This window comes from Melanotaenia boesemani, chromosome 7 (genome assembly GCF_017639745.1).
Source record: "Melanotaenia boesemani isolate fMelBoe1 chromosome 7, fMelBoe1.pri, whole genome shotgun sequence".
NCBI lineage: Eukaryota > Metazoa > Chordata > Actinopteri > Atheriniformes > Melanotaeniidae > Melanotaenia > Melanotaenia boesemani.
In genome coordinates this window covers 4114101-4134151 of record NC_055688.1, presented here as the reverse complement: position 1 = coordinate 4134151, position 20051 = coordinate 4114101, and the positions used below count along the sequence as shown (strand labels likewise).

Genomic DNA, 20051 nt, shown 5'->3' with positions numbered 1-20051 from the left:
GAGAGCTGTGCAGCTCCTGTGGGCAGCCAGGTTCACTGATGAGCTGGATGAGGGTGGAAATGGAGGAGAGAGAAGCTAAAGGAGACACTTTTAAGGCTGATAAAGCATAAATAGCTGTAACATGCCCAGTCCACCATCATGAGCTTACACTTCCTCACAATGCAATTCCTGTAATTGTTGAAGAATCAGCTGAGATGGCATTTAGATTTTATGGGTGAGTATCTGGAAAATGCCTACACCTGAGTGTAACAGATTAGTCCTCAGCGAACGACGGGAAGCCAGATAAATAGAAACTGAAATAAACTGTCCGGTTTTGTTTTGAACATAATCATAAGCCTGATATCAGCAGCAGACAGGGGAGCAAGGGTCCTGCACGACGATGTGTTCAGGTACACACAGCTTTCTCAGTTTCTCCATACAAATCACTAAATGTAATCAGGAAGACCATTTTTATGATGAGTGTTATAACCTTACACCATCAAGCAAATTACGTCTCCCCCAGAGGTCATTCAACATCATGGCCTGTTGGGCTACAAGCTGTTCAGCTAATCAGTGAGAGCCTGGTCTCTCTGGGGGAGAAGCATATGGTGGACAGCGCTGTGACATCACAACAAGTAACAACTACCATCACAATAGATGCTTCACGGTGGCATCGTAAATCTCTTTGTGTGCACATCTGGTTCCACCATGGAGGTCTTTTGTCCAACTGTGTGTCTGTGTGTTCCACTTACTGATGAGCAGCATTAACTGGTCACCCCTCATCAGATCACTCAGTGTGTCTGATCACCAATTCAAAAACAACTAGAACTCTGAGTAAAATCTAAATAAAAACAGAATGCAATGATTTCCAAATCTAACCCTAACCCTCTAACCCATATTTTATTCCCAGCAGAACATAAACAACACGTCAGATGAAGAAACTGAGACATTTTACCATGTGATGGAAAAGATGAGCTGATAGCAGGTTTGTTTCCATTACCCCTAGAATTGCACAAAAGCTAAATATCACAGTAAAAAAACTGGTAATGGAAACATCTACATTTAGTAAAAACTTTTAAATATCGATAAGAGTTTTTACGTTCTCATGAGGTGGTTTTCCAGACGTGTTGATATGGAACTATATCGCAAAAGTGTAATGGAAACAGTGTAATAATTCTGGCATTTATGCTTCACTGGACATGGTGTAGTGGGTCATGTGACCAGTTCTTTTCAAGTAAAGATGGTGCAGCATGAGTAGGACCGCAGGAAGGAGAACGGAAATCCTTTAAAGTAAAAAAATCTAATTGTCATCCTTGATAGCAAACAACGGCGAAATGCAGTTTTACAAAGAATTAGAAATCTCCTTCCTACTCAAAGTGGAGTCTCGCAGGACAAGATTTTTAAGCAGAATAACGGCTACGCGCTAAACACCATTCACGGAAAACACCTGCAAAACGCAACTGAACTTTGTCGAATTGTTTAGAGAAAATTGCTTTATAGTTTGCGAAAAACGCAGTTTGTGAAATTGATGGCAGGAACACGTGGTCGGTATTAAAAGGAGACATGATTCTCTACTGGAAACCACTGCATGGACTCATGAAGACTTCCAGAAATCACTGTCTATAAACACAGTTCACTCTGAAATCCAGGTTAAAGCTCCATCATGCAAAGAAGAAGCTAGATGTGAACAGGAACCAGAAACAGTGCCGTCTCCTCTGGACCAAAAGCTCATTTGACCCTTTAGGTGCCAAAGTCGCAAAATTGCAACAAGCACCAGGCCCAGATATCCAGAAGCCATAAACCAGAACCAGGAGGGAAAACCTCCATCAGACACCAGATTGCTGAGTGAAATGAATGCATTCACACATTGTGTGACCATAAATCATGTGACTATGAATAATCCAGTTTTTTACCAAATAAGCCAGCAAATAGGACTTGGATGGGTAGGAGAGCAACTAGCTGGGCCGGATTCAGGAAGTGGTGGCTTGTAGCTCAATCAAGGCTAATAGGGACATGAAAGGGAAAAAAAAAAATTCTGCGAGGAGCATCTGCTGGGTCACTGGAAGACTGATCAAATCCAGAAAAAAAATCCATTATATAATCCACATTAGTTCAGTTTAAAAATAACTTTGTTCATATAAACCAGTTTATATCAATATGACCGCGCTTAGGAAGCCAAAGGACTGGATCAGCGCTTCTTCTCTGAGTCAATCCTCCATGCCTGAGCTGCATGAAGAGACAGTGGAGAGGAAAACCTCCATCAGAACCACAGCCAGGAAGGAAAACCTCCATCCAAACTAGGACCGGGAAGGAAACCCTCTGTCAGAACCAGAATGGAAAAACCTCCTTCAAGACCAGATCCAGGAAGAACAGACATCTTCCTGCACCAGTTGGGGGTGTAGAGGACAGGAAAGAGGGGTCAACCAGCAGCAGAACTCTAATCCAGGGATTCCTGCTGAGAAAGAAGAGAAATATGAATGAATGACACGAACAAAGTCAGCTATTTCAACTCCTCACTACCGGAGTATTCGTTCTGCCAAATGTTCAGTCATTGGACAACAAGCTGGATGAAAGTCGGAGCAGATGGCGTTTTCAACGGGAGATTAACATCTGTAACGGAACATGGTACAACCTCTCGATCCCGGACTAACACCATTGTTCCCGAGGGACTCTCCGGTTTTCGGCCAGTCTGGACTATACATTCAGGAAAGAGGTGGTGTCTGTTTCATGGTGAACTACAAGTTGGTGCTCAGATGTGGGAGAATTATTTCTACGGGCTGTACTCCAGAACCTGGACCACTTTATGATCGGATGCCGGCCTTATTATCTTCAGCGTGAGTTCACATCGGTTGTCATGACAGTAAGTGAATGTTCCGCCTCACACTCATACCAACGAGGCCATGGAGGAACTGTTTGAAGTTATCGACAGGGCAGAGACTTCATGGCCGGAGGCTGCGTTCATTGTAGCCGGGGATTTTAACAGCACCAACCTGAGCAAAGTCCTGCCGAGATACCACCAACACATCAGCTGTTCTACGTGTGGCAAGAACACACTCGATCATGTTTACACCCCTTACGCAAACACGTATAAAGCCCTCCCTCAATCTCCTTGTGGGAATTCTGATCACGCCTCAGTTCTGCTGCTGCCTTCCTACAGACAGAAATTGAAGTGTCATGGACCAGTGGCGTGGACCATTCAGCAGCGGTCCGTCCAATCGTGTTGCAGCATTCAAGCCTTTACCACCAGGCTCAGGGACAGCTTCATACCACAGACCATAAGACTTCTAAATGCTGTCAGCAGCAACGCCACCTTTAAATAACAGCATCTTCTTATTGCTTATTACATATTTTACTGTATAATTTATTGTTACTGTATTCTTGCTTTTTGTGTTTGACTTTTTTTATTGTGGTTTATATTTTTTTTAGCATTGTTAGGAGAGCCTGGGATTTAAGAATTTCACTGCCAATGATTGCTGATGTAATTGTTGGCAGTGACAATAAATTTAATCATTCATTCACAGTGAGGGGTCTGATAACTGAAAGTAGATCATTCCTTTACTATCTTCACATCTGTGATATGACACAATAGAAAACTTTGTTATCACAGACTTGTGAATGTGTGGTAGTCAAAGAGGCCATTAGCACTGGGGCACACAGACACGAACATAAGCTAGCTTAGCTTGTGTGAACAAATTCCGCAACAGTCTGCCCACTACTCTAAAACAGCCAAAGCCACTTCCCACCTGCAATTTCCACTGTTGACAGTGCAGATAAATCTGTGCAAACCTATGCATTTTTGTTGTAACTTTGGTGGTTGGGATGAACTTTGCACAGGCATTAGGGGGTGGCACTAATGTGAAAGGTGCGCAACCAGCCCACAGTGGCAAACTGCTGAGGGGCGATAAGTGGAAAAATAGATGGAAACAAAATTGGTTGTGCTGCAAAGTTGCATCATATATTTCTGGAGTAGCTCACCACACTAACTTCAATAACCTTTTCATACTCATCCATCAAAAGTGGCTAAACTTATATTCATATCAGATGACTGAATGAATGATGAAGATGATGATGATATAGTAACAGTTTGAACACACCTTCCCATTAAATCTAATAGGAAAATGTACTGTATATGGTATACTGTATAAAATGTACTGTATATGGTATACTGTATAAAATGTACTGTATATGGTATACTGTATAAAATGTACTGTATATGGTATACTATATAAAATGTACTGTATATGGTATACTGTATAAAATGTACTGTATATGGTATACTGTATAAAATGTACTGTATATGGTATACTGTATAAAATGTACTGTATATGGTATACTGTATAAAATGTACTGTATATGGTATACTATATAAAATGTACTGTATATGTATCTTGTATTGTATATGGTTGATGTAAAGCTGCAGAATTTGATTAGATATTGCTCTGTAAAACTATGTTTAATCATAATTTAGCTGTTTCACATTAGATTAAGATGGCAGCGAAGCGGCGGGTGCAACGGCCATTAGCACTCCAGTCTGGTGCTTGTTTTTGTTAGTTTTCGTTTGTTTGTTTCTGGACTATTGCAAAACCACAATCACTTTAACCAGAAATTCAACATCCTGAAGGTCATTGTGAAACCATCCGGCTCTCTGTGGATGGTCAGCCCACCCAGCAAGTGACAGAGGCAGTGGAGAGAGAAGAATTGAAAGGGTGGATGTCGGTCAGGTGCAGATGTTCGGCTACATAAACAACTGCACAGGCCAGCACTACCGAGCATCTTCCTCTCAAATTCATCACCCTCAAAATGAAAAAACTGGAGTTACTGATGGCCACAAACATCTTCGTACGGAACTGCAGTGTTATTTTTGTCACAGGCTTCACCCGTTGATCCCGACAGGACAGAGACAGAGACTCGGCTAAGAGCAGGGCAGAGGAGCTCTATGTTTACCTGCACGTCTGGTCCAGTAACATCAGGATCATTGACACAAGCTGTACTCTGATTTAGAGGTTCTGACTTTTATCTCCCGAGGGAGTTTACAGTAGTTATTGTGAAGGCAGTTCCCTGCCTACCAGACACCAGATGCTGCAAAATTTTCTTTGAATAATTAGTAAATTCATAATGAGTAAATTCTTGCTCTTCTAGTGTCACCATCCCCCAGTAGACACATGATTCTGCCCATGTATCACAACTGCTGCATATCTGTAAAGATTTGTAGGTGATATAGGTTTCCTTTGTGGTCACTTATAAATATTCTTTGCTTCTGATAAGGTTGCTTTTACTTTAAGCCATCTATTTTATTTTTAACCTGTTCTGTCCAGCATCATGACAGCAGAATGATGGTCTGACTGCCGTGTTGTGCCGAACAAATTTACTCTGCTACGAGGAGCCTTCTGGATATGGGGCTCCCCTTAAATGTTAAATGTTATTCTTTATTATTCTTTTAAGATGTGTTTTGTGCTTATAACTGAAAAAAGGAAAAAAGTGGATAGAGGAGAATTAGGAAGAGAAAAGACAGACAAAAGAAGAACAAAGAGTAGAAAACAAACTACAACAACTGCAGTCAAAGAGAAACAGAGAAACTAAACCACTGCTACACCTGGAAAGAAGCAGGAAACATCCTAAAGGCTTCTAGAGAACACAACAGACCATGCTTTATTTGTATAGCACTTTACAACAACTCACTGGTAAACCAAAGTGTTTTACACAAGATTAAAACAACAATTAAAACAATTAAAACAAGTATACAGAAACAGAAAACAAGTATATAAGTAAAAGTAAGATAAATAATTACAGCACAAAAAATAAAAAAGAAATAAAAATAGAAGTGTCACCGTTCTACAGGGTGTTAAAAGCCATCCTAGTTTTAAGTTGAGATTTAAAAAGGCCCAGCTCCGTGATGAGAAGCATGTCAGTTGGGAGCTTATTCCAGAGCCTGAGTGCGGCAACTGAAAAGGCTCGGTCACACCAATGTTTAAATTTGGACCTGGGCACTTCCAGCAATAGCTGGTTAGATGACCTCAGAGCCCTGCCACACTCACGAACAGTTAGCATCACAGATAAATAAGATGGGGCAAGGCCATTAAGAGCTTTAAAAACAAACTAAAGTTTAAAATCAGTTCTAAAAAGGCCTGCAAGCCAGTGGAAGGAGTAAAGGATAGGAGTGATGTGCTCCCTTCTCTTGGTGCCAGTTAAAAGCCGGGCAGCTGCATTTTGCACCAGCTGAAGGCAGCTAAGGGAAGACTGGGAGACACCAACATATGGTGCATTACAATAATCTAATCTTCTAATCTTGAGCTAATTAGAGCATAGATAGCTTTTTCAAGGACATTTTAACTTTGGCCAAAAGATGTATCTGAAAAAAACTTGTCATGACAACATTATCTATTATCACTCCTAATAGCTATCAAATATTATTCCTAATTCCTGACAGCTAGTATTGGTGTTAAAGGCAAGGTGGCAAATCAATATTGATACTATGTCATCAAACACAATACATTCAGTTTGGTGCTCATTTCCGTGTAGAAAATTGTGGGCCAACCACTGTCGTGTGTTACTGTACTTCAGTGGCAGATAGATTTTCAAATCCTCTGCATAACAATGAAAAGAAACTTTGTGTCTGGCTATGATCAACTCAAGCTGTAACATGTATAAGGAAAACAAAATAGAGAAACTTGTGGAACCCCACAGGAGAGCAAAGCACAAGAAGAAGACACTTGACTAATCATCACAGAAAACATTCTATTGGACAAATATTACATGAACCACTCAAGTGCCATGCCATGGATGTCAAAGGTAGCTGTAAGATCCAACAGCACAAAGGCAACAGGACATATGGCATCAACAGACAATGCAATATCATTCTGCACCTTTAGCGATGTAGTGCTATGACGAGACCTAAACCCAGATTGAAATTTCTCAGGAACAGAGTTGTTTTTCAGAAAGGACAGGTGGAAAACACGTTTAAAATTTGATAAAACTGAGGAGTCAAGATTAGGCTTTTTAAGGAAAGGCCTAACCATGGCATGTTTAAAAGCAGCTGGGATGGTTTCTAGACTAAGGCAGGTATTGATAAGAACAACAAGACTAGGTCCTACAGTATTAAAACCATTTTCAGCACTCTTACAGGAACAACATCCAGTAGACAATTTGTAGATTTGAGACCCATACTGCTATGGTGCTGTGAGTTAAAGGAATGTCCTTTATTCCTGTCGGTAGCATGGGCTCGCAAATCCTGAGTGCTGTGCGTGATTGGGAGTAATTCCACCTTCACTTCCTCCAAGGGAGAACGGAGCAGCGGAGCCAGGTGCTGCGGGGAAATCCCTGGCAGACTGAAGTCATCCTGGGGATCCCGCGGTGGGAACGGAGTAGGATCAGGAGCAGGATCAGGAGCATGTGGGGATATACCCCAGTGTCAGGTATTGAGACTCCCTTGTTTTTTTTTATTGTACTGGTCAAGGGCAGTCTGACAAGTACAAGTTTTTTTTTTTCTTGTTTATTTTTTGTGTTTAACTGTTAACCTGCGGTCTGGAGTTTGGCTGCTGCAAGAGGGAAGGCCACTCAATGGCTCCAGCTGATAGTGACATCTGCCTACCTGTTGTGTGGTTACCAGGTTTTTGTTGCATGTTGTGTGGTTTTGTCTTTTGGAAACTGGTTGCAGTGGTATGGACTTTTTTTATTGCATGTGTTTTCAGTGCGTAATGTGCTTTTAATGTGAGAGGTTGTTTTATAGGGCAGGGGTAGTTGGGGGAGGAGCTAGCACCCCCTAGTAGCACTTAGACTCTGCCTTAGTTCCTGGTGGCCTTATGAGTTTGTGTTTAATGAAAGTGTTATACCTTTAAATGTCTCAGTGTTGTCCAGGCTTGCTGACTGGTAGGGGGGGGGGCTACAAATTCGAAAAGAATCAGTGAATGATCTGAGACGGCAATCTCAAAAATCTCAAAGGGAGATTGAAAGAAATGAGGTCCAAGGTGTGCCCAAGATGGTATGTAGGTTTATCCACTGACTGGATTAAGTTAAAATACAAGTCTCTTAAAATCAGTGGCAAATTGGTCAGATGGACAGCAAACATGAATTTTTCAGAACTCATGAAGTTCTTATTGTATTTAGGAGTTGTTGCAATTCTCACATTCCAGACAACCTCTAAAGTAAGATATTTGTACGGAGTTCTGGTCATGTTGTCTGACAGTGCATATCACTGAGAAATTCAAATCAGTTGAAGCGTCTCCATCTAGAAATAATCACAATTTATGCTGAACTTCTACTGTTATGCCACATTCAAAAGCTTCAAATAAACATAAAAAATAACAGTAGCAGTAAAATGATAAAATAATAAAACAAACATTAAAACAATTAAAACAAGAAATCAAGACTCATGCTAGATTGAAGGCCAGGTCATCAAAATGGGTCTTCAGGTGGGTTTTAAAAATGGAGAGTGATGGGCGTCTCTAACCTGTAACGGCAAAGAGTTCCACGGTTTAGGAGCGACCACAACGGCACACGTGTGGGATTGGAAGCTCTAGATGGGAGTTGAATAACTCAGTAAAAGTTCTGATAGAAATGTAGACCTAAAGCTGCTCCATGTTTTACTCTGACGGAAGCACAAGTTGTTCTGCATTAACCAATAGATGAACCGGTTTTCTTCTTTGTTTGTTGTCTCATCTTCTCCTTCAGTAATTCTTGATTCAACACCTCTTCTGGTGGGGAGTGGAACACGTTGTTTAAAAGATCCTGTTCGTTTGAGTATGCAGCGTAAACTCAATCGTACTGAGGCTAGTGGACTATCCTGGAGTGCATGCACCCTGTAACCCCTCCACCTACCTCTGATCAGACAGCCCCGGCTGACACTGACCATCTGAATTCCTGTGGAATCAGAATCAGAAATCAGAATCAGAAAGGTTTTTTATTGCCATATGAGTGAACAGGTTCACTCAGCAGTGAGGATGGCCTTTTACTTTCACTGATTCTGACTGTTTCTCTTCTTCTATCTAATGTGGAGTTTTGGTGGTTGATAGAAATTGGATAATTACTCTGTTAATGACAGTTTCACAACCTGCTGTGAAACTGCTTTCCCATCAGCCATTTCTTTCATGTTGATTAAAAGAAAAGAGAAAAATTGTCTCCAAGGACACCAATCGACACATGAATGATAAGCACTTAGACTGAGGATGGAGAAAATGCTTATCATTAATAATCAACAACAAATGTAGTTGTAATAAAGGATAAATGAAGAATTAATGTTTACGTTTGTCTTTAATCTAGTAAGTGGCAATAGAAGTGTCTGGTTAATGTCAGGGGTCAGAGGTCAGAGGAGAATGGGCAGACTGGTGATAGAAAGACAACAGGGAGTCCAATAAGCACTGGTTCCCACCAAGGTCTGTAGAACAGCATCTCTGAACACACAACACGTCCAGCCTTGAAGCAGATGGGCTACAGCAGCAGAAGACACACCGGGTGCCTCCTGTCAGCTAAGAACAGGAAACTGAGGCTACAATTCACACACACTCACCAACACTGGACAATAGAAGATGGAGAAACGTTGATGGTCTGATGAGTCTCCATTTCAGCTCCACATTCAGATGCTAGGCTCAGAATCTGCTGGAAACATCATGAAAACATGGATCCATCCTGCCTCGGATCAACGCTTCAGGCTGCTGCTGGTGTAATGGTGGGGGGAGATTTTCTTGTCCTACTTTGGGCCCCTTAGTACCAATGTGGCCTGGTTTAACCAGCACAGAATTAACCCCCAATTTATACCAGGTGTGTGTATATGAGGCCGCAGCCTCTGCAGCTATTCACAGCCATTTTTGTTAATAGTTGGTTCCCTCTATCGTGTCAGAGGTGTCCCAGAAGCACCCGGTAAACCAAACTACTGACTAAAAGGGCTGCGAACAGCAGCAGAGGCAGCTGGCTAATGTGGCTAACACGGACCAGAGGAGGAGTTACATGTCAAGACTTTTTTTGACGGAGAACGCATCCAGAATGCGTCAAATAGGCCGTTCAGATAGGGGCAGGCAGAAAATCAGACACAGGAGCAGTGTAAAAGCTTCTGGTAAGTTTCAAAATAAAAGCACACGTGCAGATTTGCGCATACTGAACCATGTAACCATTACGACATTAACTGGTCAGGGTGTCTCAGTATTTATTTTTCATCATGCACGACAAGACGTTTATCCTGGAAGTGCAGAATTACAAGATTCTCTAGTTTTCCTGTGATTTTGTGATCTCACGGATCCAGCTAGGCGGACTGCACTCGTGGGTGCTCAGCAACTGAGACGCTCCCGGTGTGGATCGACCCGCCATGAAGGTTGGAACGAAACTGCAACACAGCCGGAACGCGACACACACACCCAGTGGAAATGCACCATAAGCAGTTCTGGAGGAAACATCATGTTGCTAACATTGTCATGTACACACATGGTTTCTTTTCCATTTAGTCCCTTTGTACCACTGTCACATATTCTACCCTTAAAACCTCAAGCCATTTCTTGCTTGCTATTTTTGATTCACCTGTTTTTTTTTTTTTAAATAGATATATGAACCAACCTGTAGCAGCTGAATCTTTAAATCCCAGTCAGCATGCAGACATGATGTTTTCAGGATATGTAAAATGAATGTATCAATAGATGTAGTTTACCAAACCATAACATATTTATTTATTAGTGCTGAGCAACAACTGAAATTTTTAATCTCATTGTTTGTGCAAAATGTCCTTTTCCTCTAAAAGAAGATAGCTACTGCTATATGAAGAAAATGCAGTAAATTCTGGTTTTCAAGCAATAAATCAGGGGGCTTCAACCTGCGGCTCCGGAGCTGCAAGTGGCCCTCTGGACCTTTCACAATGACTTTTAATACATGGCTAAACATGCTAAAGAACTAATGTTTTTAAATATATATAGAATAACAAATACAGGTTTTTAGCAACTTTTATTGATTTATGGGATACTTTAATTGAATTTCCACAACATGATAACTCTAAAAATACCACTAATATTTTTTTTATATATTGTTTTGTTATTAGGTTGGAAACTATAGACTTTATTTATTTATTTATTTTATTATTTTTTATACATCATTTGCCACAAATATCTACATCCCATAGAAGAAAGTCCGTCTATTCTCTTTTTGCAAAAGTTTAATATTTTTCTTTATTTTAAAACCTAAAATTAGAAATAAAAAATGTGGTTTTTCAAAGATGACAACACATTTCCTATAGGAATTGGGGCGGCAGTGGCTCAGGCGGTAGAGCAGGTCGTCCAAGGATCGGAAGGTCGGCGGTTCGATTCCCGCTCCCGCAGTCATCTGTCGTTGTGTCCTTGGGCAAGACACTTAACCCTCCTTGCCTCCAGTGTTGGCATCGCTGGTGTATGAATGTGTGGATGAATGTTCGGTGATGGTCGGAGAGGCCGTAGGCGCAGACTGGCAGCCACGTTTCCGTCAGCTTGCCCCAGGGCAGCTGTGGCTACACATGTAGCTTACCATCACCAGGTATGAGTGAGGAGTGGATGAATAATGGATTCACACAATGTAAAGCGCTTTGGGTGCCTTGAAAAGCGCTATATAAATCTAATCCATTATTATTATTATTATAGTAGATATTTATCAAAAATTATAAGTTGTCTTTCTTCAAAAAGTCTTGTAACATCTGCATCTCTAAAGCAGTTTTATTTAGCTGGCTGAGGGAAAAATGGCTCTTTGGATTGGAAAGGCTGCAGACCCCTGCACTAAACACATAAACAGATTTAGCAGCAGTTTTCTCTTTAAACAGAAACAGTTAAAATATTCCTTGATATTTATTTATAAAATCAAATATTTATGAGAAAGAAGGATGAAATGTTCAGGATTTACTAACTAAAAGGTAAAAAGTCAGCAGGATGAATTTAAAGCTGTGAAGCTGCTTCCTTCTAAACACAGAAGGAACAATATGTGATGAATATCAGCATCAGGTGAACAGACAGAAAGCAGGATGAGAATCTCACAGCTTCTAGATGGTGAGGAGAGAGAAATATTCACAATATGCACAATAACTTCCATCCATGCACCTTCGCTGCTTCATTATCCACATTTCTGGCCTATAATTTTTCTAAACTTTCATTTTTAGCTTGACTGCACCTGCAGCCTCCACTACAGGGAGTTAAGGGTTAACATCTCGCTTCCAGGTGTAACGTCAGGTCTGTAGATGTAACTATAAACATGTGTGGTATCCGCAGAAAGTCCAGAATCTCAGCTACCAGCTCATTAAAACCATTTCTATCACCAACAAACACAGTTAAGACAACAAATAAAAGACCTGTTACACAAAGTCTGAAAAATACATAAACACAGATGATGTTTCCCCATGAACACGAACAAACGGCTCCTCTACTGAAAGCTCTCATCTCACAGATTCCACAGCTGGAAGTTTCATCTCACTATGACCAAGATTCACTGAACCAGAGTCAAAAGAAGGCCTTTATGCTTTACGTTTGTAAGACATAGTCTGAAAATGTCTCACCTGTCTTGCCTCAAAACTCATATCCACCCAAGTAAAACCGTGTTAAGTTAAATAACAATTAAAAAAAAAGAAAAGAAAAGAAAAATCATCTCTCATTGTCTCATTGGATATTGACCAAGGGCGCAGTTTTGATTGTGACATCGGATTTATCAAAGCCACGCACATCCCACGCCTGTTTCTGTTTATAAGTCAGAATCAACGTGCGGCTGGATATCTCAGTCGGTAAAGCATCCGTCTGCCATGCAGGAGATCGAAGTTTGAATCCCACAGTGATGAACAGTGACACCTTCCAGTCGGGGCCTTAGACAAGACGCTGCAGCCCACAGTAAATGGTTTTGGAGAAAAGCATCTGCTAGATGACAGTAATGATGTCGGTAATGTCGTCTTTTGTTTTAATTTATAAAATAAATATGTACAGATACACCTGATCTTGATAGCAGTTTATTGAGTGTTCCAGCTGGATGGGTGGTGCTGCAGCTTTAATTGGAGAGGATGAGGCCAGAGACCCAGTCCTGCAGGTGCAGAGGGACATGATCACCACTATTAACTAGGTGCACACAGAGTTGCAGGAAATGGACACTGTCTTGATGGCAATTGGGACAACAACTACAAAAGGACTGTGTAAGAATAAATAAATAAATGAAGAGACTAGATTTCTTTAGCAGAGGATGAACAACCTCGTGCTTAAAGTGGGCGGCTGTATCTCAGGAGGAAGAGCAGTCGTCTTTCAACCGGAAGGTAGGCGGATCGATTCCAGGCTTCCACTGACTACGTGCTGAAGTGTCCCTGGGCAAGACACTTAACCCCACGTTGCCTCCTGATGTGCCTATTGGGGTGTGAATGTGTGTGTGTGTGTGTGAATGGGTGAATGTGATAAGTAGTGTAAAGCGCTTTGAGTGGTCAAACTGACTGGAGAAGCGTCCATTTACCATTTAAAGTCCTTTGGTACCTGGCCAGATGTCTGACTGAAATTAATTAAGCTTAGGGTAAAAGGTCCCACGGTGGGAAAGACCTCCTTAGGCAAATGAGGAGGAACAATGTCACATGGAAAACCACATGGATTCATACTAGACACAAACTTCTCTAAACTAGTGTGAAGAACTGGCTGGAATTGGTCAAGCAAGCCTGAAATGCACACTAATGTAGATGAATCAGTGGAAGGCAGTGTAATCAGAGCTCTAATATTAACAACTTTATCAACAAAGTCTTGTTCGAGGCTTGCAAAGGGTCAGGTTCATTCGCACTTAAAATGAAGTTCAATGTGTTTTAAAGAACACGAGAATTATGTGAGTTAGCAGCAAAAATTTCAGACAAATACTTATTTTTAGCAGCCTTTACTTTTACATGAGACCTGTAGCCCATCTTTCTTCCACTTCTTTTCAAGCCTCTTGATATAGCAGCATAAAGGCCAACCAAACCAAGAAAGCAGAATTTGTTACTAACAGAACTTTGTAGAAATAACACAGATCAACAGTGACCAAGCCTTTTCTCATCTGTACATTATTCTCTCAAGTCTTGGCTTTCAGGAGAAAAAATATTGTTATTAAAACAAACACACAACAGAAACTATTTCCATGTTTCCACTTTTTCCTCATTTCCAGTTATTCCTGCTACTATTTACCTGCTATCCTCACTAAACCAACTCCAGCTCAGCTGCTTTGTGGCGCCACCGTGCATCAGAAACGTCTTCTTGGCTTTATTCCAGCCATAGAGGAGCATTATTTTTCTTCTTTTCACACACACATAGAACTTTCTGCTCACTGGTTGATCTTTGGCGGTTCCTGATTGGACGTTACCGTCAATCTAAGCTCTCTGATTGGTGGAAAGTCTGACAGGAAGTGGTTTCATCATCATGTCCAGGTCTAAATAGAGGTCTCTTAGCAACATAGTAGTAATAGTGATGTTTTTATGGTGAAATGTGATAAATAATGCTGTTATCATGGATCATTGTGGATTTACCAGATAGAGTCTCTGAATAAAACTACATTTAGTGGCTGGATTGTAAACCTCCTGTAGAGTTATATCCTACCGTTTCTGAGAAATGCTTAACAATAAATGTCACAGTGCTGGTTGGTTGGTAAAACTCTAGCAGAGTTTTAAGGGTTCAGGCAGTTCTGAAGGAAAATGGAGTTCCAACCTGGTTCTAACAAGGTGGGCCTGACATAATGGTCAGCGAATGTTAGCAGCACATGTATGCAGTAAGTCCAAATAGACAATCATGTCCTGATATAAAAAAATATTTTAAATACCCACATCTGTTCTGCAGTGAGCTCTACTTTGATTTCTGTGGTCACAGATTCTTGCTTCCGCTGGTCTGGTCTTATCAGGGTGAGGCCTTATTTATCAGCTGTGCATCAGTGAAATCTCACAAGAGTGTTAACAAGCTGACAGGGTGGGATCATTTGAAATTACACAAATGGGAATTAAATTTTTAATTTTTACCAATCCAGAAAAAAGAGGGATGATTCAGATTATTTCAAAGCATCTCTGACTGCTGCCTGAAAAGAAGACACAGCAACATGAGCAGGTTGCGAACAAGCAGTTAAACTCAGAAATGTTGAATGTAGGAGGACCCCGGAGTGGGGGAGGGCTGATGGGTTGGGGCACTATGACCATGTGGAGACAAAAGGCTCTTTCCGACTGTAGGAACCTTTTGCAGTTCCTATAACCTTTTCAGGAACCAGGCCTTTTTTTTGCGCATTCCGACATACAGGAACTCGGGACCAAAGCCCCCAGTTCCTATAACCATTTTAGCTCCTGCTCCGAGGCAGGGTCTGAGCGGGGTTCTATAGGAACCCTCATGACGTAGGTGACTGGTAGCTACGCCCCTTGCCAGATTTCCGCATTTTGTGTCCCCGCCACATTTAAAAAACACGGTTGCACATACGGACAAAAACAACAACAGAGCAAGCGATAAATGGACCGACGAGGAGGTCGAAGCTCTTCTGACCGTCTACGCCACAGAGGATTTTCAGAGAGGTTTTGATATAAAAATATTCCTGACGATCAGCTCTCAGTCAGAGAACGCGGGATAACGCGAAGCAGTGCACGTAGAAAACTCACACAAGACTACAAATAAATTAAGGACCACGACAACCGGAGCGGGACGAACCGAACAAACAGTAAATTGGACAGTTTGTACCACCGACATGTTTACTCGGGCAAAGCCGCAGCAAATGACTCCTGCGTGCGGCAGGAAAAGCCAGTGTGATATGCAGAGCATATACACACATGTAAATAGTTATTTTTGCTCTGCTGTATTCACTATAAAAAAAATAAATGACTTTGTAAAGAGTCTGAAGTATTCTGTTTGTGTCTGTTAGATGTGCTTTGGCCACATCTATAAAATATTAGCTAATAAAAATATTGAGTAGTTATTAACTTATCACAGCTATGAAATATTAAATAATCCATCTTTGGTCGCTACATTTTAAGTCTTATCCCTGGGTGTAAATTACATTAGTTTATCAACTTTATAATATGCTCCATATCACAGAACGAAGTTTATCATGTTTAACCAAGATCTGACACAAATTACACACCTGTAAACATTTCACCACCCTTTTTATATTTTTACCTTCATATACGCTAAATCTGTGTGACTATGTCCTCATAATTCTAAACCATAACTCAGTCACAACCAACCCTTCAGTGACGGATTTCTCCTCCACCTTTCTACTGATGATTCCATAAAACACACAAAGCTTAAAGCAGATGATGAGATCTTTATTTTACACATAACACAAAAAAAAAAAAAAAAATGAAATGATGCGTTTTCTATGGAACATTTTCTCTTTAAATGTGTACATCATGTATACATGTATGTTCTGTCTGTGGAACTTCCAGAACATGATGCTTATTATGAAGAGGTGTGTAGTGATTAGCTGGAAGGCAGGAGGTAAAACATCCAGGCTGTTCTCCATCTCCTTCAGTATCTGCAGCAGGTGGTTGTGTCCATCCTCTCCAGTGCAGCTTCAGGCAGCCACAGATTGAAATGTCTCCCTGGACATACAGAAATTCTCTGTCCACTGCTCATCGGTAAAATTGAGAACAATCTTTTCCCACTAGTTATCAGCTTTGCTCCGGACCAGCCAGACGGTGAGGAGGTTCAATGAGCTGCAGCAACGTCTGAAAAGCAGAACACGAGTTACAATAAACCCACCGTCTGAAAAATTTACTCATAAGACACATATACAATCGGCACATGTTTAATAAGTTAAACCAGGACCAGGACTCTAGCACATGACCCTCTTTACCTCCGCCACTCAGGTACAACAGTAGGTAGGTGCCTCCATGGAGATTCCCCATTGTAAGCTGGTGGCAGTGGTGGCTGCGATAAAAAGTTTTTTCCACCACCGACCTGATATACTGACCTGTATAATAGTTTATCTCTATCATACTGTATGATAGGGCTCACTTTAGCAGGTTGCATAACTAAGAAAAAATTAATAATAAGAAGAATAAATAAGGAATAAATAATGGTAAATAATGCAGCAGCCATCCTCGGCGCCATCGCCAACGTACAAGTATAGTATGTATTACAGCGGTTTCGTAGGGATGATGAAGCCTTTCTCCCAGTTTCTGCCGCCATTCTCACTCCTGAACCAGCTTGGGCGCCGTTTGGACATAGCTTAAGTCTTTTTGTGGTGCTTTTAATGTTCCTGTACAGCTTTCCTAATGGAAAGGGTACAAACCCGGGTGGGTGGGGTCAGCTGCAATGCGTCTGACCCTCTTGTGGATCTTCTTCTTCATATCAAGATGTTTACAGTTAATGAACTATCCTTTTAGAAAATATTCTGAACAACCTGAAGTTTCTGGAGAAAAATAAGTCAAATTTTAACAATATTTTCAAATTCCCTCCATTTATTTCATGTTGATTGCAGCTTTCAGATCAGCATGGTTCTATAAAACCAGCAAACAGTTAATTCCAGGTATTTGAAAGCGAAAAATCCAGTATTCTCATGAGAGCAACCATCTTGTCCAGTGTTTCTGTGCATTTATGAAAGCATGTACTTAAAAAAGCTTCTCTTTATATATTATTAGCAAAGGGATTATGCAGTTCACAGAAAAGAGCCACAGGTGAGGAAGAAATGTTCCACAAACAACAAGCTCCCCGCATGGATTAATTACTGCACTCAACTGTACTGACCGGCTGAAAGACAGCTTGGTACGTTAGAGAAGAAAAGCTGGGATATCCTGCAGTTATTTTAGGTCAAAAGTTTTACTTGCTAACAGGAAGTGTGACATGCCAGAATTGGCCAGAGGGTGGAAAGGACCTTGTTTCTGTATGAAACACACTGTTCATAACTGCCTGAACAGCTGCTTACATCTATGTCTTTATCTGAATCTATTCACTCAATCACACACATTTGTCTTTTGCTTTGACGTTTTTCCACAATAGGTCCGTTTCTGGGTTATTAAAGGCAAGTTTTTTCATACAGTACTTTTCAAACATCGTTGTAGTTCTCTTAGCAATTTTTTTTAGAGAGAACCAGGTTAAAACTTAAAACAAATGAAAATTTTTGAAATCAGGATGCTATTAGTCCCTTTATTCGAGATATTTTTTCAGGTGGGAAAAGTCTGATTTGGTTCTGATTAACCCTTAAAACGGCACCCCCGAGTGGTATCTCTTCTATCATCACCAATGTCTCAGGAGTGGTAGTGTGTAGCTTTATGGGGTTAAACTGTCATGGATTGTTACCCTTAAGTTGATCTACAGAACTTTTACAGGCATTTATATCCCATCCAGGAGGTTTACAATCCAGCCACAAAATGTAGTGTTTAGTCAGAGACTAGATCTGGTAAATCCACAATGATCCATGATAACAGCATTATTTATCATAAAATAAATTTTCATCATAAAAACATCACTATCACTACTATGTTGCTAAGAGACCTCTATTTAGACCTGGACATGATGATGAAGCCACTTCTTTTCAAATCAGGAACAGTCAAAGATCAACAAACGAGCAGCTGTTCCGTATCTCAAGACACTGAAAGAACACGCAAAAACTTTTACTGTATCAGGAGTTACACTCTTTGGAACCTTTCCAAAGAGAGCAACAGCACCCCTGCAAGAAAATATTTGAATAGTTTCTGTTGTGTGTTTGTTTCAGTGCCAATAATTTTCCCCATGAAAGCCACTGTTGATCTGTGTTTTAAGGATTAATCAGTTGGTTTTAACATTGCCTGCTGAAGCTGGACACTTTGGATCTTTGGTGCCAAATACAATAACTTGAGATTGATCTTCATTTAGCTGAAGAAAATTTGACTGAGACACAAATGGAAGCTTTGTCTGAGACCAGAGTCACCTGGTAAGATAGTAATATAGAGCTGAGTGTCATCAGCATAGTTATGATCAGATACTTGGTTTGTTTCTATGATCTGAGCTGGTGGGAGGAAGCTGATGCTGAACAATAGGGGGGTTCTATTGTTCAGCATCCGCTTTGGGAGCTTTGGGAAACTCTACATTATCTTTTTTGGGGGACGGGGGGTTGATCTATAGTTAACTCCTGATACGATGTAGTTTCAAACCCATTCAAAACCGGGCAGCAGATTCCCAGCCAATTTTCCAGATGGTCAACTAGGATGTTCTAGAACATCTTACCCTATCTGTGTTTAGATAGATGTGGTTAAAAAAATTTGACGAAGACAGTTTAACTGCAGTGGTCCAGGATTTGGACCACAGCAGTGAAACTGCCTGACTAAAAAACATCAAAACTAGTTTTAAGTGCCAAGAATTTGTAAAGCTGTTGAAATAAACAGCTTTTTAAGTTATTTAACTTCACAATGTGCGATGTGAGATGGGTCTATAGCTATTCCTTATTGAGATGTCCAAACTGCTTGTCTTTAGGAGTGCTGTGGTCATAGTTTTCTGGGTTTGTAGAAAACTGCCTGACAAAAGAGAAATTTTCACAATATACAGTTGAAAACACTTTTAAAGAGGGTTGTTGAGGTTGTTTTGCTCCATATTCATTGAAAACTATGTAATGTTTCTGTCATTTCCACTTTGTTTGCATTTGTTTCGACAACTATAATGTAAGACTTCAAACTAGAAGTTAGAAAAGTCATTAATTTGAGAAATACTCTGTTAAATGAATAAACTTGTGATTTCAGGCCTGCTCAGGGACATGAACATATTTCCTTCATCTCCTGGTAGGCATACAGATGGTGAAGCACACCTATTTTACATCTGGCTAATGTAGATAGGGAGGAGTTAGAGAGTTTATTATCACGTTGTTGTAACAAAGCTGAAATGCTTCCGTTTTAAACACAATGGTGGCAGCAGCAGCTTTGACTGAGAAATGTGCCATGAACTGTCAGTAAACTTCCTCTGTTGTTTCAGATGATAATAATGGAGAGTTGATGCTTCTGATGTGCAGAGAGGGAGGGAAAGAAGCTGAAAGATCTGATCCCCAGGAGGGTGGTAGGGGTAGTGGGGTGAAGAGGAGGAGGACCTGAGGTGGAACTAAGGATGTAGGTCAGACAGATATGGAGGGAAGAGGCGATGAATGGCTGTAAATATGTACAGACTGATTTTTTTAATTGATGTTAAATCTTCCCAGGAGACGCTGAAGCTGCTGCT

At 40.7% G+C, this 20051-nt stretch overlaps 1 long non-coding RNA gene across 1 annotated transcript; it reads right to left on the bottom strand.

Annotated features, from left to right (window-relative positions):
- Window positions 1–2026: 2026 nt before the first annotated feature.
- On the bottom strand, window positions 2027–18161 carry LOC121643330. The gene is made up of 3 exons (XR_006011099.1): window positions 18076–18161; window positions 17064–17065; window positions 2027–2038 (listed from the first exon to the last, which is right to left on the bottom strand). It is a non-coding gene; the product is annotated as an uncharacterized LOC121643330 (long non-coding RNA).
- Window positions 18162–20051: the final 1890 nt, after the last annotated feature.